At 38.8% G+C, this 19,554-nt stretch overlaps 1 protein-coding gene across 10 annotated transcripts in view; it reads right to left on the bottom strand.

Annotated features, from left to right (window-relative positions):
- ULK4 (unc-51 like kinase 4) overlaps positions 1-19,554 on the bottom strand; it is a 702,682-nt gene that overhangs the window by 256,137 nt on the left and 426,991 nt on the right. The window lies entirely within an intron of this gene.

Raw genomic sequence — 19,554 nt, 5'->3', positions numbered from 1 at the left:
GTTATCTAAAGTCAGGACAAAGAAAAGAATCTTAATAGCTGTGAGGCAAAAGCATCAGGTAACCCACGAAGGAAAAACTATTACGGTAACAACAGATTTCTCAACAGAAACCCTACAAGCTAGACAGGATTGGGGTCCTATTTTTAGCTTCCTTAAACAAAATAATTATCAGCCAAGAATTTTGTATCTGGCGAAACTAAGCTTCATAAATGAAGGAAAGACACAGTCTTTTCCAGACAAACAAATGCTGAGAGAACTTTGGCACTACCAAGCCGGCATGAGAACTGCTAAAAGGAGCTCTAAATCAAAACAAATCCTTGAAATACACCAAAATAGAACCTCTTTAATGCATAAATTTCACAGGATCTATATAACAATAACAATGAAAAAAAAACAAACAAACAAGGTATTCAGGCAACAAATAGCAAGATGAACAGAATAGTACCTCATATCTCAATATTAATGTTGAATGTGAAATGGCCTAAAGGCACCACTTAAAAGACACAGAATGGCAGAATGAATAAAAATTCACCAAACAAATTTCTGCTGTCTTCAGGAGACTTACCTAACACATAAGAACTCACATAAACTTCAGATAAATAGGTAGAAAAAGATATTCCATGCAAATGGACACCAAAAGTGAGCAGGAGTAGCTATTCTTATATCAGACAAAACAAATTTTAAAGCAACAGAAGTTTAAAAAGACAAAGAGGGACATTACATAATGATGAGGACTAGTACAACAGGAAAATATCACAATCCTAAATATGTACACACCTAATACTGAAACTCCCAAATTTATAAAACAATTACTGCTAGTCCTAAGAAATGAGACAGATGCCAACACAATAACAGTGGGGGATTTTAATACTCTACTAACAGCGCTAGACAGGTCTTCAAGACAGAAGGTCAACAAAGAAGCAATGGACTTAAACTACACCCTAGAAAAAATGGACGTACAAGACATTTACAGAACATTCTACCCAACTTCCGTAGAATATACATTCTATTCATCAGTACATGGAACATTCTCCAAGATGGGCCATATGATAAAGCACAAAATAAGTCTCAGTAAATTGTAAAAAATTGAAATTATATCTGGTACTCTCTCAGGCCACAGTGGAATAAAATTGGAAATCAATACCAAAAGGAACCCTCAAAACCATGCAAATACATGGTCATTAAATAACCTGCTCCTGAATGATCATTGGGTTAACAATGAAATCAAGATAGAAATTTAAAAATTCTTTGAACTGAATAATAGTGACACAAGCTATCAAAACCTCTGGGATACAGTAAAAGTGGTGCTAAGAGGGAAGTTCATAGCATTAAATGCCTACATCAAAAAGTCTGTAAGAGCAGAAACAGACATTCTAAGGTCACACCTCATGAAACTGGAGAAACAAGAACAATTCAAACCAAAACCCAGCAGAAGAAAAGAAATAACAAAGATCAGAGCAAAACTAAACGAAATTGAAACAAACAAAAAATACAAAAGAGAAAAGAAACAAAAAGCTGGTTCTTTGAAAAGATAAATAAAATTGACAGACCATTAGCGAGATTAACCAAGAAAAGAAGAGATAAAATCTAAATAAGCTCTACTAGAAATGAAACAGGATATATTTCTACTGATACCACAGAAACACAAAAGATTATTCAAGGCTACTATGAGCACCTTTGGGCACATAAACTAGAAACCTAGAGGAGATGGATAAGTTCCTGGAAATATAAAACCCTCCCACATTAAACCAGTAAGCTACAGGAACTCTGAACAGAGAAAAGCAAACAATAAGATTGAAATGGTAATTTAAAATATTGCCAACAACAAAAAAAAAGTCCAGTACCAGACAGATTCAGAGCTGAATTCTACCAGACATTCAAAGAAGAACTGGTACCAACCCTAGTGACACTATTCCATAGAATAAAGAGGAAATCTCCCCTAAATCATTCTATAAAGCCAGTATCACCCTAATACCAAAATTAGGAGAGGACATAACAAAAAAAGAAAACTACAGGCCAATATCCCCGATGAATATAGATACAAAAATCCTCAACAAAATACCCAATCCAACAGCGTATCAAAAAGATAATCCACCATGATCAAGTGGATTTCATACCAGGGACACAGATGGTTTAACATACCTGAGTCAATAAATGTGATACACCACATAAACAGAAAAAGAAAAATCAGACTATCATTTCAATAGATGCAGAAAAAGCATATGACAAAATCCAGCACACTTTATGATTAAAACCCTCAGCAAAACTGGCATAGAAGGGACATACCTTAAGGTAATAAAAGTCATCTATGAAAAACCCACAGCCAACATTACACTGAACAGGGAAAAGTTGAAAGCATTCCCCCTGAGAACTGGAACAAGACAAGGATCCCCACTTTCATCACTTCTATTCCACATAGTAGAAGTTCTAGCCAGAGCAATCAGACAAGAGAAAGAAATAAAGGACATTCACACTGGCAAAGAAAAAGTCGAAGTGTTGCTGTTTGCTGATGATATGATCATATACCCACCACAAAGACTCATCCAAAAAGCTCCTGGAATAGTTAAATGAATTCAGCAAAGTTGCAGGATATAAAATTAATGTACACTAGTCAGTAATTCTGCTATAAACCTATAGCAACCAAGCTGAGAATCAAATCAAGAACTCCACCCTTTTTACAATAGCTGTAAAAAATTAAATAAAATACTTGGGAAGAAGTTAGAAGGGCGGGCGGAGCAAGATGGCCGAATAGGAACAGCTCCAGTCTCCAACTCCCAGCGCGAGCGACACAGAAGACCGGCGATTTCTGCATTTTCAACTGAGGTACTGGGTTCATCTCACTGGGGAGTGCCAGACGATCGGTGCTGGTCAGCTGCTGCAGCCCGACCAGCGAGAGCTGAAGCAGGGCGAGGCATTGCCTCACCTGGAAAGCGCAAGGGGGAAGGGAATCCCTTTTCCTAGCCAGGGGAACTGAGACACACAACACCTGGAAAATCGGGTAACTCCCACCCCAATACTGCGCTTTAAGCAGACAGGCACACCAGGAGATCATATCCCACACCTGGCCGGGAGTGTCCCACACCCACGGAGCCTCCCTCATTGCTAGCACAGCAGTCTGTGATCTACCAGCAAGGCAGCAGCGAGACTGGGGGAGGGGCGCCCGCCATTGCTGAGGCTTAAGTAGGTAAACAAAGCTGCTGGGAAGCTCGAACTGGGTGGAGCTCACAGCAGCTCAAGGAAACCTGCCTGTCTCTGTAGACTCCACCTCTGGGGACAGGGCACAGTAAATAATAACAAACGCAGCAGCTCTGCAGACGCAAACGACTCTGTCTGACAGCTTTGAAGAGAGCAGTGGATCTCCCAACACGGAGGTTGAGATCTGAGAAGGGACAGACTCCCTGCTCAAGTGGGTCCCTGACCCTTGAGTAGCCTAACTGGGAGACATCCCCCACTAGGGGCAATCTGACACCCCACACCTCACAGGGTGGAGTACACCCCTGAGAGGAAGATTCCAAAGCAAGAATCAGACAGGTACACTCGCTGTTCAGAAATATTCTATCTTCTGCAGCCTCTGCTGCTGATACCCAGGCAAACAGGGTCTGGAGTGGACCTCAAGCAATCTCCTACAGCTACAACCTACAGCTGAGGATCCTGACTGTTAGAAGGAAAGCTATCAAACAGGAAGGACACCTACACCAAAACCCCATCAGTACATCACCATCATCAAAGACCAGAGGCAGATAAAACCACAAAGATGGGGAAAAAGCAGGGCAGAAAAGCTGGAAATTCAAAAAATAAGAGCGCATCTCCCCCGGCAAAGGAGCGCAGCTCATCGCCAGCAACGGATCAAAGCTGGACGGAGAATGACTTCGACGAGATGAGAGAAGAAGGCTTCAGTCCATCAAATTTCTCAGAGCTAAAGGAGGAATTACGTACCCAGCGCAAAGAAACTAAAAATCTTGAAAAAAATGTGGAAGAATTGATGGCTAGAGTAATTAATGCAGAGAAGCTCACAAACGAAATGAAAGAGACGAAAACCATGGCACGAGAAATACGTGACAAATGCACAAGCTTCAGTAACCGTCTCGATCAACTGGAAGAAAGAATGTCAGCGATTGAGGATCAAATGAATGAAATGAAGCGAGAAGAGAAACCAAAAGAAAAAAGAAGAAAAAGAAATGAACAAAGCCTGCAAGAAGTATGGGATTATGTAAAAAGACCAAATCTACGTCTGATTGGGGTGCCTGAAAGTGACGGGGAAAATGGAACCAAGTTGGAAAACACTCTTCAGGATATCATCCAGGAGAACTTCCCCAACCTAGTAGGGCAGGCCAAGATTCAAATCCAGGAAATACAGAGAACGCCACAAAGATACTCCTCGAGAAGAGCAACTCCAAGACACATAATTGCCAGATTCACCAAAGTTGAAATGAAGGAAAAAAATCTTAAGGGCAGCCAGAGAGAAAGGTCGGGTTACCCACAAAGGGAAGCCCATCAGACTAACAGCAGATCTCTCGGCAGAAACTCTTCAAGCCAGAAGAGAGTGGGGGCCAATATTCAACATTCTTAAAGAAAAGAATTTTAAACCCAGAATTTTATATCCAGCCAAACTAAGTTTCATAAGTGAAGGAGAAATAAAATCCTTTACAGATAAGCAAATGCTTAGAGATTTTGTCACCACTAGGCCTGCCTTACAAGAGACCCTGAAGGAAGCACTAAACATGGAAAGGAACAACCGGAACCAGCCATTGCAAAAACATGCCAAAATGTAAAGACCATCAAGGCTAGGAAGAAACTGCATCAACTAACGAGCAAAATAACCAGTTAATATCATAATGGCAGGATCAAGTTCACACATAACAATCTTAACCTTAAATGTAAATGGACTAAATGCTCCAATTAAAAGACACAGACTGACAAACTGGATAAAGAGTCAAGACCCATCAGTCTGCTGTATTCAGGAGACCCATCTCACACGCAGAGACATACATAGGCTCAAAATAAAGGGATGGAGGAAGATTTACCAAGCAAATGGAGAACAAAAAAAAGAGGGGGTTGCAATACTAGTCTCTGATAAAACAGACTTTAAACCATCAAAGATCAAAAGAGACAAAGAAGGCCATTACATAATGGTAAAGGGATCAATTCAACAGGAAGAGCTAACTATCCTAAATATATATGCACCCAATACAGGAGCACCCAGATTCATAAAGCAAGTCCTTAGAGACTTACAAAGAGACTTAGACTCCCATACAATAATCATGGGAGACTTCAACACTCCACTGTCAACATTAGACAGATCAATGAGACAGAAAGTTAACAAGGATATCCAGGAATTGAACTCATCTCTGCAGCAAGCAGACCTAATAGACATCTATAGAACTCTCCACCCCAAATCAACAGAATATACATTCTTCTCAGCACCACATCGTACTTACTCCAAAATTGACCACGTAATTGGAAGTAAAGCACTCCTCAGCAAATGTACAAGAACAGAAATTATAACAAACTGTCTCTCAGACCACAGTGCAATCAAATTAGAACTCAGGACTAAGAAACTCAATCAAAACCGCTCAACTATATGGAAACTGAACAACCTGCTCCTGAATGACTACTGGGTACATAACGAAATGAAGGCAGAAATAAAGATGTTCTTTGAAACCAATGAGAACAAAGATACAACATACCAGAATCTCTGGGACACATTTAAAGCAGTGTGTAGAGGGAAATTTATAGCACTAAATGCCCACAAGAGAAAGCAGGAAAGATCTAAAATTGACACTCTAACATCGCAATTAAAAGAACTAGAGAAGCAAGAGCAAACACATTCGAAAGCTAGCAGAAGGCAAGAAATAACTAAGATCAGAGCAGAACTGAAGGAGATAGAGACACAAAAAACCCTCCAAAAAATCAATGAATCCAGGAGTTGGTTTTTTGAAAAGATCAACAAAATTGACAGACCACTAGCAAGACTAATAAAGAAGAAAAGAGAGAAGAATCAAATCGACGCAATTAAAAATGATAAAGGGGATATCACCACCGACCCCACAGAAATACAAACTACCATCAGAGAATACTACAAACACCTCTACGCAAATAAACTGGAAAATCTAGAAGAAATGGATAATTTCCTGGACACTTACACTCTTCCAAGACTAAACCAGGAAGAAGTTGAATCCCTGAATAGACCAATAGTAGGCTCTGAAATTGAGGCAATAATTAATAGCCTACCAACCAAAAAAAGTCCAGGACCAGATGGATTCACAGCTGAATTCTACCAGAGGTACAAGGAGGAGCTGGTACCATTCCTTCTGAAACTATTCCAATCAATAGAAAAAGAGGGAATCCTCCCTAACTCATTTTATGAGGCCAACATCATCCTGATACCAAAGCCTGGCAGAGACACAACAAAAAAAGAGAATTTTAGACCAATATCCCTGATGAACATCGATGCAAAAATCCTCAATAAAATACTGGCAAACCGGATTCAGCAGCACATCAAAAAGCTTATCCACCATGATCAAGTGGGCTTCATCCCTGGGATGCAAGGCTGGTTCAACATTCGCAAATCAATAAACATAATCCAGCATATAAACAGAACCAAAGACAAGAACCACATCATTATCTCAATAGATGCAGAAAAGGCTTTTGACAAAATTCAACAGCCCTTCATGCTAAAAACGCTCAATAAATTCGGTATTGATGGAACGTACCTCAAAATAATGAGCTATTTATGACAAACCCACAGCCAATATCATACTGAATGGGCAAAAACTGGAAAAATTCCCTTTGAAAACTGGCACAAGACAGGGATGCCCTCTCTCACCACTCCTATTCAACATAGTGTTGGAAGTTCTGGCTAGGGCAATCAGGCAAGAGAAAGAAATCAAGGGGATTCGGTTAGGAAAAGAAGAAGTCAAATTGTCCCTGTTTGCAGACGACATGATTGTATATTTAGAAAACCCCATTGTCTCAGCCCAAAATCTCCTTAAGCTGATCAGCAACTTCAGCAAAGTCTCAGGATACAAAATTAATGTGCAAAAATCACAAGCATTCTTATACACCAGTGACAGTCAAACAGACAGCCAAATCAGGAATGAACTTCCATTCACAATTGCTTCAAAGAGAATCAAATACCTAGGAATCCAACTTACAAGGGATGTAAAGGACCTCTTCAAGGAGAACTACAAACCACTGCTCAGTGAAATCAAAGAGGACACAAACAAATGGAAGAACATACCATGCTCATGGATAGGAAGAATCAATATCGTGAAAATGGCCATACTGCCCAAGGTAATTTATAGATTCAATGCCATCCCCATCAAGCTACCAATGAGCTTCTTCACAGAATTGGAAAAAACTGCTTTAAAGTTCATATGGAACCAAAAAAGAGCCCGCATCTCCAAGACAATCCTAAGTCAAAAGAACAAAGCTGGAGGCATCACGCTACCTGACTTCAAACTATACTACAAGGCTACAGTAACCAAAACAGCATGGTACTGGTACCAAAACAGAGATATAGACCAATGGAACAGAACAGAGTCCACAGAAATAATACCACACATCTACAGCCATCTGATCTTTGACAAACCTGAGAGAAACAAGAAATGGGGAAAGGATTCCCTATTTAATAAATGGTGCTGGGAAAATTGGCTAGCCATAAGTAGAAAGCTGAAACTGGATCCTTTCCTTACTCCTTATACGAAAATTAATTCAAGATGGATTAGAGACTTAAATGTTAGACCTAATACCATAAAAATCCTAGAGGAAAACCTAGGTAGTACCATTCAGGACATAGGCATGGGCAAAGACTTCATGTCTAAAACACCAAAAGCAACGGCAGCAAAAGCCAAAATTGACAAATGGGATCTCATCAAACTAAAGAGCTTCTGCACAGCAAAAGAAACTACCATCAGAGTCAGCAGGCAACCTACAGAATGGGAGAAAATTTTTGCAATCTACTCATCTGACAAAGGGCTAATATCCAGAACCTACAAAGAACTCAAACAAATTTACAAGAAAAAAACAAACAATCCCATCCAAAAGTGGGCAAAGGATATGAACAGACATTTCTCAAAAGAAGACATTCATACAGCCAACAGACACATGAAAAAATGCTCATCATCACTGGCCATCAGAGAAATGCAAATCAAAACCACAATGAGATACCATCTCACACCAGTTAGAATGGCGATCATTCAAAAGTCAGGAAACAACAGGTGCTGGAGAGGATGTGGAGAAATAGGAACACTTTTACACTGTTGGTGGGATTGTAAACTAGTTCAACCATTATGGAAAACAGTATGGCGATTCCTCAAGGATCTAGAACTAGATGTACCATATGACCCAGCCATCCCATTACTGGGTATATACCCAAAGGATTATAAATTATGCTGCTATAAGGACACATGCACACGTATGTTTATTCCAGCACTATTCACAATAGCAAAGACTTGGAATCAACCCAAATGTCCATCAGTGACAGATTGGATTAAGAAAATGTGGCACATATACACCATGGAATACTATGCAGCCATAAAAAAGGATGAGTTTGTGTCCTTTGTAGGGACATGGATGCAGCTGGAAACCATCATTCTTAGCAAACTATCACAAGAACAGAAAACCAAACACCGCATGTTCTCTCTCGTAGTTGGGAACTGAACAATGAGATCACTTGGACTCGGGAAGGGGAACATCACACACTGGGGCCTATCATGGGGAGGGGGGAGGGGGGAGGGATTGCATTGGGAGTTATACCTGATGTAAATGACGAGTTGATGGGTGTAGCACACCAACATGGCACAAGTATACATATGTAGCAAACCTGCACGTTGTGCAGCACATGTACCCTACAACTTGAAGTTTAATAATAATAAATAAATTTAAAAAAATAAAAAATAAAAAATAAAATAAAATACTTGGGAATATACTTTACCAAGGAGGTGAAAGACCTCTACAAGGAAAACTACAAAACACTACTGAAAGAAATAATAGACAACACAAGCAAGTGGAAACATATCCCATGGTCATGAATGGGTAGAATCAATATTGAGAAAATGACCATACTGCCAAATGCAATCTATAAATTTAGTGTAATTCCCACAGAAACACCATAATCACTCTTCACAGAACTAGAAAAAAATACTCCTAAAATTCATGTGGAACCAAAAAAAGAACTGCATAGCCAAAGCAAGACTAAGCAAAAAGAACAAATCTGGAGGTATCACATTACCCAACTTCAAACTATACTATAAGGTAATAGTCACCAAAACAGCATGGTACTAGTATAAAAATAGGGACATACACCAATAAAATATAATAGAGAACCCAGAAATAAAGCCAAATACTTACTGTTAGTAACTTACTAATCAGCTACCTGATTTTTGACAAAGCAAACAAAAAACATAAAGTGGGGAAAGGACACCCTATTCAACAAATGATGCTGGGATCATTGGCAAGCCACATGTAGAAGAATGAAACTGAAATCTCATCTCTCACCTTACATAAAAATGAACCAAAGATGGATCAAAGACTTAAATCTAAGGCCTGAAACCCTAAAGATTCTAGAAGATAACATCAGAAAAAACCTTCTAGACATTGGCTTAGGCAAAGACTTCATAACCAACAACCCAAAAGCAAATGCAACAAAAACAAAGACAAACAGGTAGGACTTAATTAAACTAAAAAGCTTCTGCACAGCAATAGAAATAATCAGCAGAGTTGGCCAGGTGCAGTGGCTCACGCCTGTAATCCCAGCACTTTGGGAGGCCAAAGAGGGCAGATCAGGAGGTCAAGAGATCGAGACCATCCTGGCAACAATGGTGAAGCCCCATCTCTACTAGAAATACAAAAGTTAGTTGGGCGTGGTGGCACATGCCTGTAGTCCCAGCTACTTGGGAGGCTGAGGCAAGAGAATCGTTTTAACCCAGGAGTTGGAGGCTGCAGTGAGCCAAGATCCTGCCACTGCACTCCAGCCTGGCAACAGAGCAAGAGTCCATCAAAAAAAAAAAAAAAAAAAAAAAAAAAAAGGAACAAAATAATGACATTCACAGCAACCTGGATAGAACTGAAGTCTATTATTCTAAGTAAAGTAACTCAGGAATGGAAAATCAAACATTGTATGTTGTGACTCATAATTGGGAGTTAAGTTATGAGGATGCAAAGGCATAAAAATGATACAATGAACTCTGGAGACTCGGGGGAAAAGGTGGGAGGCAGCTGAGGGATAAAAGACTACACACTGGGTACAGTGCACACTGGTTGGGTGATGGATGCATCACAATCTCAAAAATCACCACTAAAGAATGTATTCATGTTACCAAGCACCACTTGTTCCCTAAAAACCTATTGAAATAAAATAAACATTAAGATAAAAAAGAATGCCCTTTTCACAAAACTGGGTTCCAACTGTTTGCTTCAAGAAGTGAAAATTTCTCTTGCATTTCAACTGTAAATTTATCCTGAACTAGATATCTAATAAAATTATTTTTAATGGATTGTTTAAAAAAATTGAAAAGGAAACCATTTTGGAGGAAGAGGTAGATTTTGCCTTGAAAGAGGCAACCTACCAGTTTTAATGATCAAGAACCACATAGAGAACTGAGCCCAGTTAAAGAGTTAATAAAATAAACAGCCTTTTTGGGGGAACAACTTAAAGATTTTAAGATAAAAGTAATAATCTTACTTTTACATAAAATGCAGAGACAGATTTTCCTTTTTCAGGACCAGGTCAAACAAAAGACCTGGAGGGGCTGTGTGAAGCAAAGGACCACAGAGTTCTGAATGCCCACCCTGCTGGGAATAGGATCATGCTTGATCCAAATGACTTCAGGCCCAGCAAAGGACTCAGTTCTGATGAGACCACAGCAATTTCCTGGATGAATTCCAAGCCACTTCATTAACAAATCAAAGCTTCACAATAGCAACGATATGAAATCGACCTAGGTGTCCATCAGTGAATAAATGGATAAAGAAAATGTGGCATATACACATAATGAAATAATAGCCATAAAAACAATGGAATCATGTCTTTTGCAGCAATGTGAATGAAACTGGAAGCCATTATCCCGAGTGAAACAAGCCAGGTACAGAAAGACAAACACTGCATGTTCTTACTCATAAGTGGGAGCCAGAAAATGTGCTCATGTGGACGTAGAGTGGGATGAGAGATAATGGAGACTCAGAAGGGTGAGGGGGTGGGAGGGAGGATGAGAAATCGGTTAATGGGTGCCATGTATGTTATTCTATTGATGGATAACTTAAAAGCCCTTACTTGACCACTATACAATCTATGCATGTTTACCCTCAAAATTTGTACAAATAAAAAAAAAGAAATATTCAAATAATTATCTTTTCTGTGAGTCGTTAAAGAACAGATATGCTGGCTATGCATGGTGGCTCATGCTTGTCATCCCAGCATGTTGGGAGGCTGAGGCGGGTGGATCACTTGAGGTCAGGAGTTTTTGTGACCAGCCTGGCCAACTTGATGAAACCCTCTCTCTACTAAAAATACAAAAATTAGCTGTGTGTGGTTGCATACACTTGTAATCCGACCTACTTGGGAGGCTAAGGCGGGAGAATGGCTTGAACTCAGGAGGTGGAGGTGGCAGTGAGCTGAGATCGCACCACTGCCCTCCAGTCTGAGCAACAGAGCGAGCAGCCATCTCAAAAAAAGAAGAAAAAGAAAAGATATGCTGAAGAAATAAACTGTGATATAAACAGATACAGACAGATATGCTAAAGAGACAAACTGTCATATATTCATATAATAGAATACTATATAGTAATTTAAAAAAAAAAAAAAAACACTGATAAAAACGACAATGTGGATGACTCACAGAAAATGCACTGTGAAAACAGCCAGACATATAAGTAGTCTGTTCTCACACTGCTATAAAAAATTGCCCAAGACTGGGTAATCTATGAAGAAAAGACGTTTAACTGACTCACAGTTCTGCATGTGAGTCACCGCTGGGGAGGCCTCAAAAAACTTCTAATCATGACAGAAGGGGAAACACGTCCTTCTTCACATGGTGGCAGGAGAGAGAAGGAGTGCCAGCAGGGGAAATGCCAGATGCTTATAAAACTATCAGATCTCATGAGACTCACTCATTATCAGGAGAACAGCAGGAGGGAAAGTGCCCCCATGATCCAATTACTTCCACCTAGTCCCATCCTTGATATGTGGAGATTATTACAATTCAAGGTGAGATTTGGGTGAAGACAGAGCCAAATCATATCAGTAGACATACTTTCTAATTCCTTTTATATGACATTCAAGAACAGGCAAAACTAATCAAGGGTGATAGAAATCAGAAGACTGATGAGCACTGTCTGGGAAGGGACTTGAAGTACCTTTCTAGTGTACTAGAAATTTTCTTTAAATCTATGTGTTGTTTTTACATGTGTATACATCTATATAAATTCATTAAGTTGTATGCTTAAAATTAATGTACTGTACTGCACGCATGTTAAACCTCAATAAAAAGTAAATAAAATATAACAAAAAGATTGAAAACAATTTTCACACCTATTTAAACATTTTCTAAGTGAAACTCAATTGGTCATGAATCTATTAGAAATACAACATGTTCTGATTCGTTAGTAAAGATAGGCAACAATTCTGAGAAAATGAAATTTTACTAGACAAATTATTTTTTAAAATCCTTTGTGTAACTGGTGTACTGATTTGAAAATAAGTATTAATTTGGGAAGCAGAGTCAATAGTGTACCTTCTGCACTCACTTCTATGTATTGTTTATGAAGTTTACTTTTCAGCCATTAAAACCAAGTATCAAAATAAACAAAACCTGAAGAAAATAAAAACAAAAGTCACAGACTAGGATAAAATATTTGCAAAACATATCTGATAAAGGACCTGTATCCACTCTAGTACTCCACAATGGAGTACTATTCAGCCATAAAAAAGAATGAGATCCAGTCATTTGCAACAACCTGGATGGAACTGAACATCATTAGGTTAAGTGAAATAAGCCAGGCACAGAAAGGTAAACATCACATGTTCTCACTTATTTGTGTGATCTAAAAATCAGAACAACTGAACTCATGAACATATAGAGTAAAAGGATGATTACCAGAGGCTAGGAAGGGCAGTGAGGGGTAGGGGTGGGGGAAGGTGGAGATGGTTAATGAGTACCAAAAAACAGAATAAATAAGGCCTACTATTTGATAGCACAACAGGGTGACTATAGTCAATAATAATTGTTTATTTTTAAATAACAAAGTGTGTAATTGGATTGTTTATAACTGAAAGGATAAACACTTGATGGGATGAATACCCCTTCTCCATGTTGTGCTTATTTCACACCACATGCCTGTATCAAATCATCTCATGTACCCCATAAATACATACACCTACTATGTACCCATAAACAATTTTTTAAAGGACCTGTATCCGAAGTATACAAAGAACCCTTGAAGCTCAAAAATAAGAAAACAAACCACTCAATTAAAAATGGGCAAAAGATCTGAACAGAGACCATGTCAAAGAAGATATATAGACGGCAAACTAGCACAGGAAAGGATACTCAATATCATACGTCATTAGGGAATTACAAATTAAAAGAATGAGATACCACCATACACCCATCAGAATGACTAAAATCCAACACACTGATAATATCAAACGCTGGCAAAAATGTGGAGCAATGGTGCTATGATTTGAATCTATCCATCCCTCCCCCAGCACAATTCATATATTGGAACCTAAGACCCAAGTAATAGTATTAAAAGGCAGGGCCTTTAAGAGGTGATTAAGTTGGAGTTCTGCCCTCATACACAGGATTAGGACCCTTATTAAAGGGCTTGAGAGAACTAAGGTGGGCCCTTCTGTTCCCTTCTGCCATTGGGAGGACACAGGAAGAGGCACCATCTTGGAAGCAGAGAGCAGCCCTCATCAGATACCAAATCTGCCAGGGCCTTGACCTTGAATTTCTCAGCCTCCAAAACTGTGAGAAGATAAATTTCTGTTCTTTATAAATTACTGTCTCAGCTATTTTGTTACAGCAGCAGGAACAGTCTCTAAAATATATATATAGATAGATAGATATATAGGTAGATATACATCTATATATGTTTAGATATATCTATAGATATAGATATAGATATAGATATAGATTTTTTAAAGAAAGAATACGTAATGGTGCCGTGGCTAAGCACTCACTGTTCTGAAGTGAAAGGGAGGTAATTCAGCCCTTGGTGAGGGCATAGGCAGGAAAGGCGCCCCTGCCTCTCAGGGCCATCTCAGCCACTTTCTAGCCGGGGATCCTGGGCAAGTTTCTGCACCTCACCGGCCTAGTTTTTATTATCTGTACAGAGACGGTTTTGAACAAATTATTTAGATTGGTGCAAAGGTAATTGTGTAATTAAAAGCAATGGCAAAAACCGCAATTATACTTGCACCAACTTAGTATTAAGAATACTCCCATTCTAAATATTCTATGACTCAAAAAAGATTTGTTGAATGAAATTTAAGGGAACAACCCAAATCAGAACAATTATGTCTAACAGGAAAGGAAATCTTCTGGGTATAATACAGAGTAAAGCTGTTAGGAGGCAGGAAAAGACAAACTATCATATCCAGAAATAATTATGGTGGAAACTGTTAACAGAAGGGGAGGTAAATGGCCTATAATTTATTCACCTATTTATAGCTAGTAACTGGGGGACACCTAAAGACTGGATGAAATCCAGCGTTTGGGGTTTATATAGACTAAAGATCACTTTATTGTTTGCCAATCACTCATCTATATATCTGTAAGTAGAAAGAGTCGATACCTTACATTTCATTTAAAATGTTAATGCTGGATCACTGCTCTTTGGGGACTCATTTTTAAGTGTGCAAAATTCTGCAGGCTTTAACAATAAGATGCACATAAAGACATTTGAAATCTAAGTGATCTCTTGACATTTGACTAAAAGTCAAAGCAGTGGACCACAAGACAAATAGAACACTTCACCCATGAAGGTTGACTATTAGCTTTGTTTCATGATCTGTAAATGAGTTATTAAATGCCTCTATAAAGTTTTATTACTGTTTTAATCCCACTAATAACTGTCCTCACTTTAAATGTCCTACTGTTTGCTGAATATGGCAGTAATGTGCTTCAATAATGCTGCCCGACATTAGATTTTTTCTCTCTAAAACAAAGGATATAAAAGAGAATGCGTTAGAGATACTATGCAGTACTGGTTCTATCAGTTAAGGGAAAAAAGAGCGAGCCAGATGTTAGCTGTCTGTCTTTGTATGGGTATAACCTGCTTGATTCCACATTTCCATCTTTAGTTCCTGAGTGTCAGCAGCCTAGACATAAGGGAATAAAAGTGAATGTATGTTTCAGCACATTATGAAAGCACTTACAGAGAAAACAATTTACATCTTAATAGCTTTCTTTCATTACATTAACTTCTCTGCTTTTCATCTTGGAGACTGCAGGAATGTTCACAAACATTGGCAAATGTGAGAAAGAATCACAGAATCTTGGAGCTAGAAGGGGCTCTAGAGGCCATAAGCCTGCCTCCCACCCGTGCTGGAACTGCTTCTCTGTTCAGTCTCCCTTTGAGGCTGCTGGGGCACTCACAGTACAGACCATTCACTCACTACGTCCAGAAGCTGGCCTCTACAAAATTCAATCTTCAACTTGTTAGAATGGTCTTTCTTATGTTGAATACAAAGTGGCTGCCCTAGAACTTTCACTAGGATTCAGGGTCCTGCCTTTCGGAGCTTGTCACAGCAAGCACCTCCTCTGTGCCTCACAGGAGAGGCAGACACATATCTGAAGACATCCCTTGGAGCTCTGACTAGTCACCCCACCTACAAGCCAAACATCCTAGCATCTTCCACTACTCTTCAGGAGTGGTTCCTACTTGCCTCACTACCATGGGTGCCAAATGATAAGCAGTCTCTAATTTCATTTGCAATATTTCTTTTAAAATGTTCCACTAATAATTAAACTCAACCTTCTTCCTCATACAGAAGAGACATTTGATGTACCACAGTTGGGACACCATACAGTTGTCCCTCCTGAAACACAGTGTGGTAGGGAATTTGAATTTGAAGCACACATGAACGTGTAGGGAAAACAGGGGCAGGAGAATCAGGGTCAATTAATAAAAGCCTTAAACATCAGACACAGAGCACACACGAATAAAAGAAACACTGTGTACATTTTATTCATTTTGCATTGGCAAAATGGAAACATTAATATATCTTTTACCTAACTCAAGTTTGAGAGGAACTTTTCAGGGTCTTCGGACCCTACGGTTTCAAGGAGTTGCCTCTAAATTGAATTACTATTTTGTAAGTTGCATATATATCAACTTAAATTTGGTCTTTGTAGCCAAAATAGCTGGCTGTTCACAAAATATTCATGCACTTCTTTCCAAACTGTGGAATAATTACTGGGAAATGTTGCTCAATCAAGCACTAAATTACCAAAAGTCTCTGCAAGGCTACCTCTCACCAGTGGAATGTGAACAAAAGATACGTGTCATTTTCAGCTGGGGTTCATTTTTAACTGTGGTAAAATATACATGCCATAAAAAATGTAGCATTTTAACTATCGTTTAAGTATATAATTCAGTGGCATTAAGTACATTCACAGTGTTGTGTAACCATCACCACTATCTCCAGAACATTTTCATCATCTCACACAGAAATCTCTGTACCCATTAAACTGTAACTCCCCATTCTCCCTCCCCCCAGCCCCTGGTAACCCCTGTTCTACTTCCAGTCTCTATGAATTTGATTTTTCTAGGTACCATATACAAGTAGAATCGTAACAATATTTGTTCTTCTGTGTTTGGCTTCTTTCAGTTAATGTAATGTTTTTGAGGCTCATCGATATTTTCTATCTCAATTTCTTTTTATGGCTGAATAATATTTCACTGTATGCATATACCACATTTGGCTTATCTTTTCATCTGCTGATGGAGACATGAGTTGTTTTCATCTTTCAACTATTACGAATAATGCTGCAATGCATATTTGTGCATATTTGTATATGTGTTTGAGTCCCTGTTTTTAATTCTTTGGGGAATATTATAAGAGAACTGCTGAATTATATGTAATTCCTTATTTAATGTTCTGAGGAACCACCATAAAATTTTCTACAGTGGCGGAACCATTTTACACTTCTACCAGCAATGTGCAAGGATTCCAATTTCTCCACATCCTCACCAACATGCTATTTTCCATTGTTTCAATAATAGTTATACTATACACTAGGTGAAGTGGTATCTCATTGTGGTTTTGATTTGCAGTTCCCTAGTCACTAAAGATATTGAGTATCTTTTCAATGCTTAGCAGCCATTTGTATATTGTCTTTGGAGAAATGTCTACTCAAGATCTTTGTCCATTTCTGAACTGGGTTGTTTTTCTTTTGTTGAGTTGTAGGAATTCTTTATATATGCAGGATATTAATTCCTTATCAGATATGTGATTTGCAAATATTTCTTCTAGCTAGGATTATTAAGCAGCTGTGCCTTTTCCACTATTTTATCCTTCTGCCTGATGTAGATGATTCTAAGACCCTAGGGAACAAGGGAGCCATGAAATGGAAGAAGCCAGGTACCACATGAAAGAAAAACACCCACTGACCAGGAGTGACGCACATTCTACCGTTACACTACTGATAAACCAACTTTTGTGCTGATACGCTGAAATTTTAGTTTCTTTTTTCTACCAGCTAGCATTACCCAACCTAACAGAGTCCTCTGTCAATAGGTTCCCAGTCCTTCTGATAGTATGATCTGGGAGGTCATGATTTCCATCTCCCAGATCTCATCTTCATTAATATCTCATATATGGTCTCAGGCCTTCACTGATTAGACCTTCCTTTTTTTTTCAACTTTCAAAAACACAGCATCATCATTTTGTCTAGAGAGATACATGTAGTTCTCAAATTCTTCATTTCCGCTTTTTGAAAATCAGATATTTCCCACCCTAAAACTCTTAGGCACCTCTGTTTCTTTGTAACAGTGGCTCTGAAATCCTATTTGTGGATTTTTCAGTACTCTGCATAAGAATCTATTTGGGTTGGTAAAGTTGATCTCTATATAAAACAGGTGATATGGTCTTGAAATCTAATCACTATCTTCGATTTCCCTTCAATCATTCTCAAGATCTGCTTATATGGTCCCATGTGAAGATCACTCAGCTATTTTTAGTATTTACTTTTAAATACACTAATTCAGTTATTATACATGACAGAGTTACATGCAATTATCATTTAATCTTCAACACAAACATATAAAATAGGAATCAATATCCCTGGGGAGATTAAGACCCAAAGGATCTCACCAAATAAGTTGTACGTTCTAGATTCAGACGCAGCTATTTCAATTGCCATGCCATGTTACTTTCTTTCATTCACATGCTAACTTGCCAAATTTTCCTAAATAGACTAATATCTTCTTGGAAGACAACTTCAGAAAAGGATCTTTCTGTTGCTCTTTGTGGTTTTTATAAGAGGCACAATTCATTGTATGCTATTCTCTGATACTATCGTAAATTTATACATAGTGTTATATGTCCCTCCTTGCTATTTTACACGTTTTAAATCTAACATACTGGTTAAATGTCTTTCTTTTTTGTTGTTGTTTTTGGAGACAGAGTCTCACTCTGAGACACCCAGGCACAGTCTCAGCTCACTGCAGCCCCCGCCTTCTGGGGTTCAATTAATTCTCCTACCTCGGCCTCCCAAGTAGCTGGGATTACAGGCACATGACACCACACTCAGCTACTTTTTGTGTTTTTAGAAGATACGGGGTTTCGCCATGTTGGCCAGGCTGGTCTCAAACTCCTGACCTCAGGTGATCCACCGGCCTCAGACTCCCAAAGTGCTGGGATTACAGGCATGAGCCACCGCATGCCTAGCCAAATGTCGTCTTCTTTTACATTTAAAAAAACACCTTTTCTGATCATTGATAATATGGCTTTGATATTTCAGAATATTTTAGACATTAAGAAACCTATGCAAACACTAGGCAAAAAGCTTTTCGGATGAGGATTAATAACACAGAGTCCATTCTATCTCAATCAAATATTAAAGAAAAATGGAAAGTTCTCGTTATTAACATCTTATTCTCCATATTTCAAAACTAAGGTCAGATGATATGACAGAACTGAAAATGAAACAACTGCTTGAAAGTTTTTAGGTCACAAAATTGGTCCATTAAGTCCAAATTATGGTCTCAGTCTCTGCCAGTGATTTTCATTGTGTTCCAAAGCAAAAGGATCTGCCCCAGGGAACTCAGCCAGCTGAGTCCCAAGAGTATGCCATTATTACGAGAGGAACTGGGTAAGAACTGGTGAAAAAACAATCAGCAGATCAAGGGTTTTTTTGTTTGTATGTTTTGTTTTGTTTTTTCAGACAGAGTCTTGCTCTGTTGCCCAGGCTGGAGTGCAGCGGCACGATCTTGGCTCACTGCAACCTCCACCTCCCAGGTTCAAGCGATTCTCCTGCCTCAGCCTCTTGAGTAGCTGGGACTCCAGGCATTCGCCACCACGCCCACCTAATTTTTGTATTTTTAGTA

Source organism: Chlorocebus sabaeus, chromosome 22, assembly GCF_047675955.1.
Source record: "Chlorocebus sabaeus isolate Y175 chromosome 22, mChlSab1.0.hap1, whole genome shotgun sequence".
Classification (NCBI taxonomy): Eukaryota; Metazoa; Chordata; class Mammalia; order Primates; family Cercopithecidae; genus Chlorocebus; species Chlorocebus sabaeus.
Note: the sequence above shows the minus strand (reverse complement) of the source record. Positions and strands in the feature narration are given on the sequence as shown.